A 20,179-nucleotide genomic window follows, 5' to 3' on the forward strand; every position below is an offset into this window, starting at 1 on the left:
ACAAACCAAGCATGAATAACATATCAAAAAGAGAAAAAGAGGCACTACTCACGTTGAGCAACTGCGAAGATCTCGTCATTAAACCGGCAGACAAAGGAGGCGCGATTGTTGTTCTGAATAGATCGGACTACATTGAGGAAGGCAAGCGACAACTAAATAACAAACAATTCTACAAACACCTCGAATTTGACCCTACCACGGAGCACAAAAAGATCATTGTAACAACCCTAGAGGATCTCACACGTGAAGGCGTCATTGATTCAAAGCTTAAAAAGGCACTTATTACGGTACATTCGGCGCCTGGTCGTTTTTACATGCTGCCGAAGATTCATAAAGAGAATAACCCTGGCAGACCCATTATATCAGGCACGGGAACGTTAACGGAACCCATTTCCAGTTATATTGATTCTTTAATCAAAGACATACCACCCACACTTGAGTCCTTCTTGCGTTACACAAACCACTTCCTTCGGGAAATAGCAGTCGTGAAAATTCCAGATGGTGCATTTCTCGTAACATTGGATGTTAGCTCACTCTACACAAATATCCCACATGACGATGGTGTAAGGGCGCTTGTTGAATCGTATGGCACACACAACCCTGTCGCTTATCCAAGCAAAAAAGTAATTGAAATCTTCACAAGACTTGTACTCAATTTGAACAGCTTTGAATTTAACAACCAGCTAGTACTATCTTTAAATCAGCGGCACGGCAATGGGTACAAGAATGGCCCCAAACTATACGCTAACATATTCACGCACCACATAGAGTCCAATTTTCTTTCATCTTGTAATATCAAACCATTACTATATAAACGGTACCTAGATGATATATTCATAATTTGGACAGATTCGGAAAACGAGCTCCTCAAATTCATACAGACATTCAACCAGGTACACCCCAGCATTTGTTTTACACACTCCTACTCTAACACTGAAATAAACTTTCTTGATGTACTCATTCGAGTTGACGATGGTGCATTGGTAACTAACGTATACAGAAAACCTACGGACAGGCAACAATACCTGCACTTCAAAAGCTGCCACCCGCGACATTGCAAGACCAGCATTCCCTATTCCCAAGCACACAGATTCCGACGAATCTGCTCCCGCACCGAGGACTTCCACAAAAACAGCACACAAATGCGCGAAGTACTCCTTAATCAAGAATACCCGCCAGCTATCATCGATGACGCCATCAAAAAAGCTGAAAATCTGGACCGCCAGATTTTTCTCAACCACCAGAAAAACGCCGACCAACACCCCAACAAAAACTTGCTAGTAACTTTCACGAGCAACCCACCGAACATAAACAAGGTCCTAAGAAAACACTTTAACATATTCGAACAGAGCGTGCGACTATCCAAAATTTTCACTTCTCCTCCTTGTGTTGTATACAGACGGCCGAAAAATATAAAGGATCATTTAATAAATTCAAAGATAGGTGTGAAAACTCAAATTGGGTGTCACCCTTGCGGAAAAAGCAGATGCAAGGTATGCAAACACATGCAGACAACGACAGTGGCGAAAAGCACCCACTCAGATTTTAAGCACAGGATAAGAGGTGCACTAGACTGTGACTCAGACAACGTCATATACCTCCTGGAATGTGGGGTACGTAACAAGCAATACGTGGGCCAGACAGACACTCCGTTTCGAATTAGGTTCAACAACCATCGGGCACATGTACGATCTCTGCCATGCCTTCCACTTTCAAAACACTGCACATTAAAAGACCACAGCTTTGATGACATCAGGGTTACACTACTAGAAAACAACTTTCGAACAATCAGAGAACGGGAACAACGGGAATCTTATTTTATCTACAAATTTAACACGATAAAATACGAAATAAATGAACACCCAGGCACTCTGTCAGCGTTACGACCGCCAAATGACGCAAACGCTTCTCTCTAATCAGTCCGGTTACATTACGACAATAATATTAATCGCTAACAAAGCTTTTGGCCTATGCATCTGACAACATATAAATGATTTGCTTCATCAAGCACAGCCGGAACGCACAGATAAGTGGTCCCGGATGTCGTACGGTCCCCCCCCCCCCTTTTTTTCTTTTTTTTCTTTTTCTTTAAGTTTTAACGCACATTTTGTTCCTTCACTGACAACGAGCTGACAGCAAGGTGGTTTCGTTAACTTTTTCATACATGCGCGCATGCCTTCCCAGTGAGCCGCAACTGTGTGGTGACTGTCCCGGATGTCGTACAGTCTCCCCCCCCCCCCCCTGTTATTCTTCTTTTTCTTCCTTCTTTAACTTTTAACGCACATTCTGTTCCTTCACTGACAAGGAGCCATTGCATATAATGAATATCGATGGCGGTGCCTCAATCACCTGCTTTTTCATTCCTCCCGACGCCACCAGCACGCACTCGAAGCACTTAAGCCCTCCACATTAACTTGTCCTAAACTTCAAAGAGGAACGAGCCGCCAGCGGACTACACGGAAAGGTGAAATACAAGAACGGTGGCTCCCTGCCCACTTGGGGAAGAGTGGGTGCGGGGGAGGTATTGTTGACAATGATGACATTGTTCATCTACCTCTGCCCTACTCTGTAGAGATGCTGCCCCTTTCTAATTACGCCGTGTCGGTCTTGCTTCTTCTCCTAGATTTTCTATATTTTATTTATTGTTTGTCCTCCCATTTCGCTGTTTCTTTTTTTTCTCTTTTTTTCTTTCTTTTTTTCTTTTTTTTTACTTTTCTTTTGACCCCTTCCCTCCTGTCTCGACAGACTATAAGAAGACACGGAACATGTGTAAATAGTATTATGCCTTGAAAAATACGGGGTTCCCGTCGAAACGTCGGCACAATAAACAGTTGTTATGTGAAAGCGCATCTACTTTCATATTTATAACCTTGCGGCAACCGAAGTTATTCTTCTGCATATATATATATATATATATATATATATATATATATATATATATATATATATATATATATATATATATATATATATATATATATATATATATATATATATATATATATATATATACACATATATATATATATATCTGCAAGAAAGAAAAGTAATCCGGAAAATGCTTTCCGGCGCTCGGAATTGAAAGTCTTACCTCTCCTGAGTGCGTTGTTGCGTTAGTCATTGAGGGCGATCTTTCCTCGACATCCGAAAACACCTGAATGACACGGCAGCTTTTTCACTCTATGTCGGGATATTGCCCATCGAATTGTGATAGCACCACGGAAAATGGATTAAATCGCCTACACGCCAGTGGTTTCTGCATCATGACAAGCCAGACGCGTGATGATACACGACTGCAATTTTTGGGGTATATGCTATGAATATTGTGAATTGAATGTGGAGAATGAGCTTGTACTTTGAGGCACCATATTTATTGTGTCTTTCCTATTGAGGACACTACAATGTTTGGGAATCAGGGCGTAGATGAAGCATTATTAACATCCTGGGAGAAATTTACAGGGAATCAACTGCTACTATAGTGCTTCATAAAGAAAGCAACAGAATACCGATCAAGAAAGTTGTAAGGCAGGGGGATACAATCTCTCCAATGCTATTTACCGCGTGCTTTCAGGAGGTTTTCAAAGGCCTAGAATGGGAACAGTTAGGCATCATAGTTAGTGAAGAGTACCTTAGTAACCAGCGCTTCGCCGATGACTTTGCATTGCTGAGTAACTCAGGGGGCGAATTGAAACTCATGATTAAAATTTAGACAAAAGAGAGCAGAAAAGTAGGCCTTAAAATTAATCTACAGAAAACGAAAGTAATGTACAACAACCTTGGAAGAGAACAGCGCTTCGTGATAGGTAATAGTGTACTCTAAGTTGTATAAGTCTATGTCTAGTTACGACAGGTCATAACCACGGAGCGGAACCACGAGATTGAAGTAACTAGAAGAATAAAAATGGGGTGGAGCACATTTGGCAAGAACTCTCAAATCAAGACAGGTAGATTATCGTTATCCCTCAAGAGGAAGGTATATAACAGCTGCATCTTGCCGGTACTTAGCCACGGAGCGGCAACCCGGAGACTTACAAAGAGGTGTCAGCTTAAATCGAGAAGGGCGCAGCGAGCTATGGAAAGAAAAGTGGTAGGTGTAACCTTAAGAGACAAAAAGATAGCAGATGGTATTAGGGAACAAACTGCCAAGCCGCGGTGGTCTAGTGGCTAAGGTACTCGGCTGCTGACCCGCAGGTCGCGGGATCATATCCCGGCTGCGGCGGCTGCATTTCCTATCGAGCCGTAAATATTGTAGGCCCGTGTGCTCAGATTCGGGTGCACGTTAAAGAACCCCAGGTGGTCGAAATTTCCGGAGCCCTCCATTATGGCGTCTCTAATAATCATGTGGTGGTATTGGGACGTTAAACACCACATATCAATCAATCAATTATTAGGGAACAAACCGTAGTTAAGGATATCATAGTTGAAATCAAGAGAGGCAATAGACATGGGTCGGGGATGCAGCGTGTAGACAGGATAATCGCTGGTCGATAAGGGTAACTAACTGGATTCCTAGAGAATGCAAGCGGGTTAGGGGCGGACAAAAAGTTAGGTGGAAAGTTGAGATTAAGAAGTTTGCGGCTATAAATTGGCATCAGCAAGCACAGGGCCGAGTTGACTGGCGGAACATAGGGGAGACCTTCGTCCTGCAGTGGACGTAGTCAGGCTGATGATGGTGGCGGTGATGATGATGATAATAGGCACTATTCGGCGCAACAATTGCATACTCAGATCAATAGCACATTGTCACGACGTCAAAACAGGGGTCTTGCCGCAGAGAATGAGACACCAGAAGCAGGTTGGTCTTTTTAATAGAACACGCAAGCGAGTTCTTCTTTTTTGTCCATCTCATAGACCTTCACGGCACATGCACAACTGCCATCGTCTTTCTTGAGCAAGCACGTGGCATTTGCCTCCCTCCGAAAGAGGCATCATCCCGATGCGCAACTTAGCCGCTCTACCAGGCGTATGAAGTGGTCGCACCAACAGGGTAACCGGGAGCTAATTAACTCGATCAATACGGCTTCATACACACGACGTGCACGACTTCGGGTAAAAGGTTTTGGCGCTTAGAACTACCATCAGTGTCCGAAACAACTACGTAGTTCACGTCGCTCACCCATCGCATGACGCTGTATGGGCCAGAGTACCGTCTTAGCAGTTTTTCAGATAGTCCACGTCAACGTATCGAAATCCAGACCCAGACCTTGTCGCCTGGTGTGTAGCTAATGAACTTGTGACGGGGGTAGTACCGTTGTGCACCTTGATGCTGCTGATGACAGGTGCGCACACGCACGAGCTGTCTAACTTCCTCGGCGCGCTGAGTGAATTCTTCGGCGTCTACATGGATGTCATAACACTTATGGGGCAACATGGCGTCCAACGTTGTCGTGACTTCGCGACTATAGATGAGACTGAACAGTTTCATTCCAGTGGTTTCTTGTCGAGCAGTATTATAGGCGAAGGCCACGTACGGCAATATCTGATCCCGGTTTTTAGGTTCCGTGTCAAGGTACATGCTGATCATGTCTGTGAGGGTTCTATTGATCGCTCCATCAGTCCGTTTGTCTGCGGATGGTATGCAGTTGTTCTCCGGTGAAGTATACTGCTGAGTCTGAGAACCGACTCCAAAAGCTCTGCGGTCAGGCAGGTCCTCTGTCTGGGATCACTGCTGTCGGAGCGCCAAATCAAGGACAATGTTTTCGATGAAGAACTGAGTGGCTTCTGCTGCTGTATCGCGCTGCATAGCTTTAGTCTCCACATAACGGGAGAGGTAATCAGGGGCCTCAATAATCTATCTGTGGCTGCTGTATCGGGCTGCATAGCTTTAGTCTCCACATAACGGGAGAGGTAATCAGTGGCCACAATAATCTATCTGTTCCCTGTTGTGGAAGTTGGAAAGGGACCCAGGAAATTCACTCCAATCTGGGTGAATGGCTTTGCTGGTGTTTTTACTGAATGTAAAAGACCAGCCGGCTCGCTGGGAGGCGCTTTGTGTCTTTGGCAGTCGGTGCAAGTTTGCACGTGATGGTTAACAGCAGTAGGTAACTTTGGCCAGTAGCACTTGCATCGTAGTCGGCACATTATTCGGGTGTAGCCTATATAACCAGAAGTTGCTTCATCATGGCACGCTTCCACAAGTTCTTCTCGCAGAGAGGCAAGCACGATGAGCAAGTGCGGGTTGCCCGTTGGTGAGAAGTTTTTATAGAGAACGGCGTTTCGCAAGCAAAAAGATGGCAGTCCTCTAGCAAATAACCACGGCACGTTTTTACGTCGTCCTTCTAAATATTCAATGAGTGGTAACAGCTCGGGGTCACTGCGCTGCTCTCGTGCAATAGTGGCCGTGTTGACAACTCCCAAGAATTCCGCGTCGATGTTTTCGTTATCAGGAGCGACAGTCTCCACTGGTGACCGTGAGAGACAGCCGGCGTCGGTGTGCCTCTTCCCAGATTTACAGATGATGGTCATGTCGAACTCTTGAAGCCTTAGGCTCCAGCGCGCCAAACGGCCTGGTAGATCCTTGAGATTGGTGAGCCAGCACAAAAAGTGATGGTCGCTAACAACCTTGAAGGAGCGGCCATACAAATACGGACGAAATTTTATGACTACCCACACCACGGCGAGACACTCCTTCTCGGTAGTCGAGTAGTTCTCCGTGCGAGAGAGAGTTCTGCTGGCGTAGGCTATTACTTTTTCACAGCCGTCTTGCCTCTGCCCCAGAACGGCACCCAGACCTACTTGCTGGCGTCAGTGTGAAGTGCAGTAGGGGCTTCCTGGTCGAAGTGCGCAAGGACTGGAGGTATTTGCAGGCGTTGTCGTGCACTATAAGGCGAAAGTACCCGAAAAAGAGTAAGGGAGCCCAATAGGCGCGCGCGATGAACGAATAGACCGTTGAGGAGTAACCACAGAGGGATGCGTGCCGCGTGCAAACCACTTAGTCTCCCTCTTCCATACAAAGGAATGAGCCACGCGGGAGATGCGGGGCGTGCGCCAACCGCTGTCGAGAAAACTAGCAGTCTTCCCCCCGATTTTTCTAGCGACGGTACGCGTAGCGTCGCGCTCGGAGAGCTCGACGATCTAGGATTTACGACGCGGTTTTCGTGTGTACGCTTGAAAGAGTGTGCGCTGCTGATTTTACGTTTCGCCGCACCCATAAAATCTGCAGGCGGTCTCCACACATCGCCATACCGTGCTGTATATCCTTGGCTTACTCAATATGGTGACGAGCAACTCCCAACACCACCGGTTGGGAGTCACGGCCAACATGGCGATCGAGAAGACAGCAGGCCTGTCGGATACGTTATTTCAGTCTGACTCAGGGCAGAAATCAGCGCTTGATTCTTTCACAAGTAGGTGATCATTCTCTATTCTGCCGTACTTGTCGGGTGTGCGATACGTATCGCGCTTGCGGCAACGGGCTCGGTCGTGTCGTATATCGCACGCACGAAATGCACCGCGAAGGTCAACTTCGGCGTCTGCAGTTCGCCTGTGTTTTGCGACCGCCTGGAAATTGACCGCTATTGCCGTCGGCCTCCCATACGCTCGCTCATCGAGTGCTCGCCTGTCTTCGCCACCGCAATGAGCTCCGGGCTCACGATATTGGGCTGAGACCTCGTCGCTGTGTTGGGAGTCGTCGAAAACACGTTGCGGGTTCTCGTAACGAGCTTGGTTGTAGCATGTCACGCGCTGTAAGTGCACCAGCACGGGCTGGCGGGGCTTTCGCTAGCATCGGAACTTGGTGAAAATCGGTCGCAATTACAGTTGGCTTCCCCGTCAGTCGGTTGCAAGCAGCTCGGCGCCGTCCGTTGGCCGCGGCGGCGGACTCGCGTTTGCGCGCTGCACTCGCTCGAGTTTGTGGAAAAGGGGTGCATTATAGGCACTCGCTCCAAACCAACTAAGCGCTGTTCATGGTGGCAGCCCAGCGTACGGTCGCTCTTGTCTTTGAAGCTCGCTGGCGGCAGACGCTTCACGTGCAACGCTGTGTTCGGTCTCGCGTTCGCTTATTCGAGCTGAACGGCGGCGCTCGCTTAGAACTCGCTGCTTCACTGGCAGCACGGAGGTTGGCGGCGCGTCGGAGTTATGACTGCGGCTACCGCACTTAATCTGTTGCGCTACGGTGATCGAAATGCATCTCCGACGAGGTGTGACGATGTGTGACATCGTGTTAAAATATTTACATATCCTGTTATGCACGTTTGTTTTAATCTCACCTTGCACGTATTTGTCATACCCATGCATATTCATCCTCTGTAACGTGTGAATAACTATATGTACAGTCTTATTGTGCAGCCTAGGGCGCACACCGTGCAGAAGGTTGTGGCTGTGTGCGCTGGCGTCTACAATGCCTGTCATCTATCGCTTTCGTCGGACCAGCTTCAGAAGGACTGTAAGAGATGTGAAGGTAAAGTTATTTGCGTGTCATATTTTACAAGTATGTTTTATATCAACTTGCACGTACTTGTCATATGCGTGCATCCTCATCTTCAGTCACGTGTGACTAACTGTTTTTACTATCTAATTGTACAGCCGTGGGCACACAACATGTAGAAGGGTATGTGCGCTGGCGTCTGCAATGGCTGTTATCTATGGCTTCCGTCGGTGGAGCTTCACAAGGACTGGGCAAGATGGGACAACGAGGCCGGAATTGTACGTTTCACTGCAAATTCTTTTGAGGAATAGAGAACCTTCACGTGTATAAAGAAAAATAAAAGATTTGAATGTCTCACTTTTGTCTTTCGTTGTTGCAGTGACTGCGAAAGAAGTGACACACAGTTAAGTTGGCTGAATAGTTTTTCGCGTGTTCTTTTTTCGCGCCATTTGTTTCTCACTACACAAAAAAACAGGCGAGAAAAGTATTAGGCCAGGCTGAGAATAAATGGAAAACAATATTTGAACTGGGGATAAAAAGTTGATCCAATTGGAGTATTTGAGTGGACCAACCGTTCGTCCAACAAGGTGCAACTGTGAGGACTAACGGTTGCCCGGTAAGGTGTAAATGTGGAGACTGTTAGTTTTTGAGGGGATTTGTGGGACTAACGGTTACCTGCTATGGTGTAAATGTGGAGATTAATTGTTAGTCTCTGGAGCTGGTCTGCGCGAATTGACTGTTAGACCCGGTGCAGTTTGTTCCTAAAAGAATGAATGGTTGTGGCAGCACCCATTAGTCCCCGAAAGGACGAACCACATACCCTTTTAGCACCATTTTGGCTTAGAGCGTAGTTAATTGAATGCCATTTGCTCCTGTTCACACCAAAAGAAGGGGACGTCCTCACGCGTGAGTCACATCAATGGCGCTGCAATAGACAAAAAGTCCTCAATAAATCGCCGGTAATAGGCGCACAACCCTAAGAAGCATCCCACGGCCTTTTCGTCTTGTGGTGCAGTAAATTGCGCTATGGCGTCTATCTTGGCCGGGTCAGGTCGAACACCCTCGTGAGTGACGGCGGGGCCTAAGAAGTTGAGTTCGTTGAAACTAAAATGATAATTTTGCGGTTTTAAAGTAAGGCCAGCTGAACGTATGGCTTGGAGGACGGTGAATAAACGGCTGAGATGTTCCTCGAATGTTGCTGAGAATACAATAACATCTTCCAGATAAACCAAGCATGTTTGTCACTTCAGGCCTGATAGTACGGTGTCCATTAGACGCTGAAAAGTGGCTGGCGCCGAGCACAACCCAAAGGGAAGCACCTTAAATTCGTAAAGGCCTTTGGGCGTCACAAAGGCCGTTTTTTCACGATCTCTCTCGTTGACTTCCATCTGCCAGTAGCCGCGTGGGAGGTTCATTGAAGAGGAACAGCGTGCATGACGCAGCCGGTCAATTGAATCGTCTATGCGACGCAGTGGATAGACGTCTTTCTTCGAGACTTGGTTCAACTTGCGATAATCAATACAGAAGCGCAAGCTGCCATCTTTTTTCTTGACCAAAACCACTCGAGATGCCCAAGGACTTGTCGAAGGTCGTATTACGTCATCCACAAGCAACTTCTGTACTTGCTTCTGAATCGCCTTGCGTTCTTTCGGAGCCACACGGTAGGGGTTCTGCCAAATCGGTCGCGTGTTGTCATCAGTAATGATGTGGTGCTTGGTCAATGGTGTTTGCTGGGCCTTTGACGTGCGGGAAAAGCAGTCTTCGAATGGGTGTGTAAGTTAAAGCAGGCACTTCCTATCAGAAGGCGGTAGCGTGGTGCAGATGTTCACCGACAAAGTTGTCAAGGCAGGGACAGTCACGTCATCTGGTTGCAAAGCAAAACAATCCCCGGCTTGGTCTACATCGTCGTAGTATAGGCAATTGTGGTACCCTTCTGGATTTGACGGCGCTCGTTGCTGAAGTTTGTGAAGAGCACTTCTGCCAGTCCACCAGTAATCGCCAGGACGCCTCTCGCGATGGAAATGCCTTGCGTGAGCAAAAGAGCGACTATGCGCTCCGCTATCACATCTTTACTGCAAGGCTGCCTACTGGACACCGACACAAGGCAGGTGGGAGCGTCGCGGTGGGAGCTTCACATCGTCGGCTATTCGCGAACTGCCGTGTGGTTCATCGCTGCTGTTGTCGAAAAACAGATGTGTGCAAAACATCACCATACGTTGAGGGATTTTGATAACAGCACCATGATCTTGAAGGAAATCCATGCCCAAAATTGGCTATTTACAGCCATCTGGCAACAGGACGAAAGTGGCCACGAAGCTAGAAACTCCGATGCGAAGTCTAGTGGTGCGTTTACCCGTGAGAGTCATCAGCTGACCACCAGCAGTCCTTAGGTGGGGCCCTGTCCACGATGTCTTGACCTTTCTGAGGTGATCGGCGAGCTCGTGTAGCATGATTCAGAAGTCGGCGCCAGTGTCGACCAGTGCTGTAACGTGATGTCCGTCAATGAGAACGCCAAGATCGGCACGTGCAACGTGATCGGCATTAGTATTCGTCGTCGTATTCATCGTCGTTGCCATCATATCTTCTTGCGATGATAGGGGGAACATTTATTTCAATGTCTCTACAATTGGTAACCTTGCCCCCGGAGGTCACAGCAGTTAGTTTCCCCGGTGCGGGCTAGGCGAACGGCCTCTGGTGACGTCCACGTAGCTCTTAGGGAAGTCATGGTGACGCGCAGGTGATGGAGATCGCAAGCGACGCGGTGGAGTTGCTAGGTCAGTCGACAGTTGATCGGCATCATGGGCGCGACGGTCTTCAGAGCGGAAAGAAGCGGGACGAGAAAAGTTCCCAGACCTGGAATCGCCATGACGGAATCAGCGGGCAATGTGGCGTGGTTCTCCGCAGCGGAAGCAAATAGGTCGACGGTTGGCCATGCGCCATAAGTGAGTTCGGTGAACTGGTGGTCGTCTCATAGAACACTGTTGCCACCAAGGTACGGCGGCGGGTCGTGGCTTGAAGGGTGTCGCCACAAATGACGGTGGACGATGACGGACCACATCAGCGTAGCTCACTGGATGTGGCTCAGGACTTGGCGCGGGTGGTGTAACGGCTTGCCTCAACTCCTGACGGACGATTTCGGCAACAGACGTGACAGGCGGTTGGGTAGGACGAACGCAGAGGGCCCTAAGTTCCTCACGCAGTATTTCCCCAGTCATTCGTCACAGGGAACTTTCGCAGACGAGAGTGTTCTGAGCTGCAGCACTTACTGCCGTGTGGTTCTGCAAGTGTCTGCATCGTTTTTGCACTGCGTGCTCGATGACAGTCACCTCTCTAATAAATTCATCTACTGCTGTAGGTGTATTTCATACGAGACTCACAAACACTGGTTCCTTAACACCCTGCATTAGGTGACGCACCTTTTTCGTCTCGGGCATCTTAGGATCAGCTCGTAGAAACAGACAGATTGTACTCTCTGTGTACATGGCGGCTGTTTTGTTGGGTTTTCGCACACGGTCCTCAATCAGTTGCTGCGCGTAATCTCGTCAGTTCGAGTTCAAAAATGTGGCGAGAAGCTTTCGACGTGAATCTTCCCAAGATTGGAAAGTAGCCGCGCGGTTCTCGTACCACGTGCGAGCGCTATTTTCCCGTGCAAAATATGCACGCTGATGTTTGTGCTGTTTGTTCCAGTGGTTGGACACAGCGACCCGTTTGAACTGTTCGAGCCAGTTCTCGACATACTCGTACTCTTCCCCACGGAAAACTTCAGGGACGCGAGGATGTTCAAGAGTCACCTGCGAGGGAAGAGGGGTCTGCGATGGCAGGATAACCGTGGATGTCGTAGGAGATGCCACGCTGGTAAGAGGCGGAACAGGTGCGGACTCCGGACTTAGGCCTAGTGAAAGCCGACTGAATTGGTGCACCGGAGTCGTGACGAGGGTCTGAGTTTTTGAACTAGATGAAAGGGTTTGATCAAGACTGTTCTGCATCAAGTTGTAGCTCCAGCTCCTCCACCAGTGTCACGACGTCAAAAAAGAGGTTTTGCTACAGAGATTGAGACACCAGAAGCAGGTCGGTCTTTTTAATAGAACGCGCAAGTGAGTTCTTTTTTGTCCATCTCATAGTCCTTCATGGCACATACACAACTGCCATCGTATTTTTTGAGCAAGCATATGACAATATAATCGCGGCCGTAAATAGGAGGTGGACAAAAAATAAAAAAACCTACTCGCAACAAACAGGGTGGCGATGCTGTGCACGCTTTTTGCACTTGTCCGTGTCCTTTTGTGCGCTCAATGATGACAAACTGGAGGCAGAAAAATATGCTGTGGGTTGATGATAGTCGGAGCCTTAAGTCGAGCGTTCCACTGGCTCTTGTCATCCACTCTGCTCTCTGAAAGAGCCTGATCTGGTCGTCGAAGGCTGAGCTGGACAGCAGTGTCTCCCCTTGCTCACTCGCAGTGTTCACGACGAGTGTTCGAGGTTGTGTAGTGTACACTCCTACGTGACGGTTGGTGTGGCCTCGCACCATGGCCATTCATCCCTGTGAGATGTAAGGATCTTGTGTGCGTAGGTTTTTATAGGCTGCGCTACGCCAAGCAGTGGCCTGCTCCGTCGTGAGCTTTTGGTGAGGTGGTGCATACCGTCGCCCTCTGTATAATTCAGTATTGTGGCATACTGGAGGTACACAACAGTCAGCGTAAAGGCGCTCGGTTGGGTACGAATCCTCGAGCTGCCCGGCTGGCGTGCAGGTTACTTGTCATGCCGGAGTGTACCGGTACACATAGGATGGTCCGTATGTAGGATTCTTTTGTGTGTTCCTTTGGTATTTGTGTCAAGACTTGCGCTGCAGGCACACCGATTCAGCCCTGCAGGAAGCTCCTGCAGGCGGACTGAGAGTCCGCGAATATTGTCAGCGCACTCTAAAAAAGAGCGAGTAAAAAGGGTGTATTTTTGTCCCACAACAATAATCGTCATCTATATTGCGTTCCATTCTTGCGCTATCGCCCCGCGCCCGGTAGATTCCGGTCACGATCGACATTCCCATTATCAGGGTTACATTGCATTCTCGATAGGAAAGTAGACAGCGCCGAGTTTTCCCGAAAGGAAACGCACGCAAGCCTGATGACGATTATTGTTGTGGGACAAAAAAAACACCCTTTTTACACGATATTTTTTTAGAGTACGGCTTCTTTGCACGCAGGCTTTCGCGAATGGCAAGTGTAGTGGCCTGCTCTTCGACATCTGCCAGCTGCGAAGTGCAGACTGATGCAACAGAGGTGACGCGTTCTCGATGGTCATGTACAACTGCCACTGCTGTTTCAGTTGTCCTCCCATACATGGTGCGAAACGAGCCGTATTTCAAATACATAGGGTTTCTAAAAGTATAGCGCCCTTATGCTCCCTCCTCCACCACGTAAGATGTGGGTCTCTTTTGCATGGGATTCGGGCAACAGGTTAAGCCTCCCTCACATGACGAGGTCTCTTACTAGAACCCTCATGGTGGAGGCTCGGAATTCCAAGTTCTGAAGGACCAATTGGTCTGTGCGAGTACGCCAAGTCGTTGTTGTGAGACGTGAACGCCTCAGCAAGTTCGTTGAGGGTGTTATGAAGCCCTATTGCCATCAATTTGTTTAGTAGATGCACTCGTCGGCAGGCCGTAAGCAGTCTTGAATGCCATTCTCAAGAGGGTGTCGGCACGTTTTGTCTCAGATTTTGTGAGATTATAAAAGGGTACGCTACATGTTATTCCGCTCACCACCATGCTTCAAACGAGCCGCAAGGTGTCTCTTTCCTTCTTGTTCCTGTTTTTATATGCTACCCCGATCTATCATTCGCGATATAGCCTCAAAGTGTAGCGCGAAATACTCGCATTGCCCCGCGAGCACGGCTCCTACGTAGGCAAAAAGTGGCTTTCCCGCATAGCGACAGAGTGTAACATGGCATATCTTGGCGGAACGATGCTTCCAGAAGGTAGTCTTGAGCAGCAACTGGTTACTAGTAACGCTTTATCGGTAACTAGTAACTTTTTTCTGTAACATGTAACTGTAACCAGTTCCTTTTCAGTTAAAGGAACTTGTAACTAACATTTACTTTTTACTCAATAACAGCAACGGATAATGCCATGGCAGTTAGTTTTGTTTTAAAAAAATGTCCAAAAGCAACACTCATAAAGGTTATGTTAAACGCTTTCCACTTAATGGAACTTTTTCTTTACCATGTCCTCTCCCCCGTTCACTTCCCACAATAGAGCTTCCCTCGAGGATTAGATGATCTCGGTCCACAAGCTTGTATTCGGGGTTCGTTTGTAAGCTGCATGCCGCAACTAGATCAAGTTACAACTCAACAATTTCCTGAGCTCATGACACCTTTTCCTTTTAGAGGCGAAGCTCCTTAAGGCATGGGTCTATCCATCCCTTGTATGCATGTTGTAGTACGTAGCCACCTGTGGCACATACCTGCTCTAGCGCGGGTAGGTGCAACGGGGATGCGAGATGGAAGATGGCGGTACTTGGAGTGTTCACTAGATGGACGCACGGGCGGACGGGCAGACAGACTAGCCGACGGACGGACGGATGGATAGACGTGCGGACGTAAGGACGGATGGACGCACGCACGAACAGACGGACATACAGACATACAGAGAGAAAGATGAATAGACAGAGTCATGAACGGACGGATGGATGCATGGATGGACGCACGGATGGTCGCTCGGACGGATGAAAGCAAGAACGATCGGTACCAACGGACGGACGAAAGCACGGACGGGCTGACGGACGCTTCTCTCCACTCATCCTCATTGACTCCGTGGATATTGCTTCATCTTTTTAGAAAAGGGGGGGTATAAAATTTTTAATGTCACTTGGGGTTCAAGCGCTGTACTTGATATGCCGGAGGAGCATTCCTCGAGGTTACTAGCAAATAGCGTTTAACAAGATGCTAGCAAACAGCAACGCAAAACGGCTGAAAAGACAAAAGGCCACAAACTGGCGAAGAAATTTTTTCAAACTTATGTGTAACTAACTCTGGTATGTATACTCCGCGTTAAAAGAACAATTATTTACAAAATGGCAAGCGCTTCACGTCCTATTCAAGTAGCATCTTCACTATACAGTGGCAAAAAATAGTGAACGTTGTTTAGGCCATCAGCCACACATGACGTTGCAAAAGTTTCCAGAAGACCCCCCCTCCTCCCCCTCCCTGTGCAGTCTTCGCGTTGTTTAGGTCGAAGCTATGACCTGCCCAGCAGAATTAAATGAGCTTCATCTATCATGGGAGTTGCCAGGAGGGGAGTTAGATTGCGGAGGAGGTTCAAACTCTGATTGTGATTTTACTTGCGCATATAACGGGTGTTCTAAGTTAAGTTTTTGATTTGTTTAAAATGAGGCATGAGGAAGAAATAGATGACATGAAGAGGCGTCGTGCTTAAGTAGACGTTGTGCTTGGAATGGCTGACATGAATGTCGATGCTTCGTTAGCAATGGAGTTGACGCGTATCGTCACCCACACGATCTCCTTCCAACAAGGGCCACTTTCATAAACCTATTTCGACGCTTTTGCACAACAAGCTCTGTCCACCTTCCAAGGCGGACCACGAAGGCAGTTGTCAATGAAGACTTTGAAATCGACGTTATCGCGGGCGTAACCTCGAAGCCAGAGGTCAGCATCCAACTGATTGCCGATCAGTGTGGTCGCAGCATCGGAACAGTCACAAATGTTCTAAGAAAGCACGAGTTCCACCTTATCAGCATCTGAATGAGGCTGACGTTGAAAGGCGAGTTGACTCATGCAAGCGGGGCCTCATTAAAACTGATCAAGAAAATGACTTTTTGCACAGAACGATTTGGACTGAGGAAGCTCGGTTTTGACGTAATGAAAGTGTTAGTCTTCACAGCGCCCAGTATTGGGCACAAGACAACCCACACTGGTTGAGGCAGCACAAGCATCAAGTTCGCTAGAGTGTGAATGTGTGGAGCAGCATACTCGGGGACAGGATGATCAGACCTCACTTGTTTGTGGACGACTTGAACGGAAAGATGCACACAGAAGTAATATTAGGTTTTCTCATTGATGACCTTGTCTGTAGTTTTTCCGTGAATGACCTGCGCCAAGTATGGTTTCAGCACGATGGAGCTCCACCACATTTTTTTTACCAGGGCGAAGAGCTGGCTGGACAGATGTTTTCCACAACAGCCGATTGGGCTTGCAGGGGCGATGTTTTGGCCACCAAGATCTCCTGACTTTACTTCACTCGACTTTTAAATGCGAAGCATTTCTTGGCGAACTTCGGCGACTTTGAACATATCTATCTATCTATCTATCTATCTATCTATCTATCTAGCCGCTTACGTTTGGGTGTTCCCATAGTCACCCCCTTAACTTGGCGTGAACCAAAATTAGCATGGGAGCGTAAGATGTTTTGACGAATGTGACGTGCCGGTAAAGACATGAATAATGTCCCAATCCCGTCGCATACGTCGTCAAACACTTCCCGCCAGACAGTGGCACATGCCCACGGGCGGGTATGTGCCGCTTGTATGCCGGTATGTAAACAGATGATTTACACATAGTATCTACCCAGGAACGACGAGAACACACACGGACAGTTTTAACGCGCGAGCGTTAAGAAATACTCGACATCGGTATAGCGTCGACCCGACGAATGCAAAGAATAAATGTCAGGGTCCCAGATGGAATCGAACCCGAGCATTCTGCGTGGCAATGAAGCACTTTACCACAGAGCTACGCCAGGTTTCGTAAGTACTTTTCAAATAGGCGCTAATCTTCGTGAAACATCAATAGTGGTTGCAGTGCTGCCTACCCTATATAAACATTACATGTGTACAACTTTGCCACAGCCGTTACGTCGGGTTAACGTCAATCGTTGTTAGTTGCTATGCGCTGAAGTTGATTTATGTAACAGTGTCCAGGGCCAGCATCCTCGCGAGCATCAGCGCTTTATCAGCTTCTGGTGTTACTAATACGCATGTTCTAGATGCATCGATGCGCAAATGCAAACAACTGGTTATATAAACATCTGCAAGTCTTCGATTGATTTGTGGTGTTTAACGTCCCAAAATTAAAAAGGTGCCATCAGCACTCGGTGTTCCCAGGTGGTCTCCCTCCCAAGTACTGACCGAGCCCAATGCTGCTTAGCTTCGGTGATCGGACGAGAACCGGCGCATTCAGCATGGTATGGCCGATGGCGGAAGTCTTCGAGATATTTCTGTAAGTGCGACATTTGTACATATAGTTAGCGCCATTTCATGGCGTGTCGCTCAATACAAAAATTGCAACATGGTCACCTTCCCTCCACGAGCTTCACATACCATCGATTCCCAAGTACGTGGGATCTGTCGAACTTTTTTTTTTCTTCTGGGGCTACGTTAAAAATCTAGTTTACCTAAAAGAGACGAAGCGATCTTAATGACGTGAAATACAGAATAACATCTGCCTGTGCGAGTATTCCTGCAGAAGTAGTGCGCCGAGTCACCGAGTCGACGCGAGGGCGGTTCATGCTTTGCGTTGCTGCCGAAGGCTGTCATTCGGAACACTTTTTGGGGCATTCATGTCTGGAGAGTTGAATGGTATCAATTAGATTTGTTCATGACTGATTTTGAGGTTATGTAGCAGGAAATATGCATTGCAAGGATGAAACTGTCTGTTATCATTGGTGGAATTGTTTCTTTTGATTTCAATAAAGTTACAGTACTTGGACATCAGCAGTCACGCTATTTGCGCTGCCCAGGTAACGACCACGCATGCTTCTCTTGTCATTATTACGCACGCGCACTGGCATGGAGATATTCCACTCGCACCACTATCTCGGCATGTTATCTGCCACTATCGTTAGAGGCTCTCCAGTTGCCTGTTACGACACTGGCTGCAAGGTTTATTCGATTTTTTTATTTAGACGGCAGAGAGGGCAAAGCTAACTGTTATCACCTATGCCTACGCTTCCACCCTTTTCACACACTAAACACCGCACACAACAGAAGCGTCACTTTCAGTGATTGATAAGTGGGGTTGAACGTCCCAAAACCACCACATGATTATGAGAGACGCTGTAGTGGAGGGCTCCGGAAATTTTGACTACCTGGGGGTTCTTTAACGCGCACCCAAATCTGAGCGTACGAGCCTACAGCATTTCCGCCTCCATCGTAAATGCAGCCGCCGCAGCCGTGATTCGTTCCAGCAACCTGCGGGTCAGCAGCCGAGTACCTTAGCCACTAGACGCCCGCGGCGGGGTAATGCGTCACTTCGACGAGGAGCTTTGCGCCGAGTCTCACCATCTTCCATGCGTAATCATGTGAAACACAATTAAACTTTAGACCCGGATATCTCGAATCACAGGCGTGCCATAAAAAAATCTTCGAACTGAAACTGTGTACAAACACCACTGCCTATTTTTTTTTCAATATAAACATGCCAACTGACCACAGCTAGTAAAAAGTTAGTTAATAAGTTTTAGTTTAGTGGGCTGCTGACAGCGACATTTATTATCTAACTTTCTATCCCCTGGCCACTTAAGTTATTTGCACAAGTGGTTCTCACGTGCCATCGAGCACCTAATTTTACAAAATTGGTAAAGCTTCACTTCGAACTCTCGCTATACACGCCCATATACAAATGCACGCACGGAGCCCCGCCGCGGTGGTCTAGTGGCTAAGGTACTCGGCTGCTGACCCGCAGGTCGCGGGTTGGAATTCGAGCTGCGGCGGCTCTATTTCCGATGAAGGCGAAAACGTTGTAGGCCCGTGTTCTCCGATTTGGGAGCACGTTAAAGAACCCCAGGTAGTTGAAAGCGTTTCACATAATCATATGGTGGTTTGGGGACGTTAAACCCCGCATATCAATCAATAAAATGCACGCACGGACATACATTAAGTATTCTTGATCCCCCTCCCCCTCCTACCAAAAAACAACATCGGGCTATGTTCTTGCCGTCTTAGACCACGTAGCTTGTGTTGGACATTAGCAATCTTTCCTTTCGTGGTCCTTTCTTACTCATTTGCTGCCCGTTTCGCCGATCTTCGCAATGCCCCTTGCAGATAATTCTGCACTCATCTATCTATCTATCTATCTATCTATCTATCTATCTATCTATCTATCTATCTATCTATCTATCTATCTATCTATCTATCTATCTATCTATCTATCTATCTATCTATCTATCTATCTATCTATCTATCTAGGCGCGTACGGCTTTAAGCTATCTCGGCTGATTCAAAAATGGGATCTATATTAAAATATGTATGGCATATCATGACTGTATGAGGAGAATAAGTGACTAGTCATGACATAAAAATCATGACGCGTATGTCATTTTTTTTCATTATATATATGTCACGGTCTTGCTGCTCTTGCAGTGGTTTCGTTTACATGACATATTGCAAAACTGGTATGGCATGAAATGACAACATGACGAACATAAGTGGCAGACTCTAACATGAAAATCATGAAGGCATGTACGTCATGTAAGTTCTGACTACATGGCACGCTGATGGCACGCTCGCGGTTGTTTTGCTACCGTCACATATACCAAGTTTTGTGTTATGTGACGTGAATGAATGACGAAGGTGCCAACATGTCTGGTGCCAACATGATAATCAAGACATGCGTGTCATGTGAGAACATGACTACTGGCCACACTCGTAATGCATTGGCGGCAGTTTCACTAGGTTCACATATACCAAATTGGTTATTACGTGACGTGAACGAACGACGAGCACAAATTCTAGGCGCAATCATGATAATCATTACATGGAAGTTATGTACGGAAAGATTTACATGCCTACCACTGCTGTTGTTTGTATT

At 47.4% G+C, this 20,179-nt stretch overlaps 1 non-coding gene across 1 annotated transcript; it reads right to left on the reverse strand.

Annotated features, from left to right (window-relative positions):
• Window positions 1–17,450: 17,450 nt before the first annotated feature.
• On the reverse strand, window positions 17,451–17,569 carry LOC119177416 (5S ribosomal RNA). Its single transcript, XR_005110602.2, has one exon. It is a non-coding gene; the product is annotated as a 5S ribosomal RNA (ribosomal RNA).
• Window positions 17,570–20,179: the final 2,610 nt, after the last annotated feature.

Source organism: Rhipicephalus microplus, chromosome X (genome assembly GCF_043290135.1).
Source record: "Rhipicephalus microplus isolate Deutch F79 chromosome X, USDA_Rmic, whole genome shotgun sequence".
Taxonomy (NCBI): Eukaryota; Metazoa; Arthropoda; class Arachnida; order Ixodida; family Ixodidae; genus Rhipicephalus; species Rhipicephalus microplus.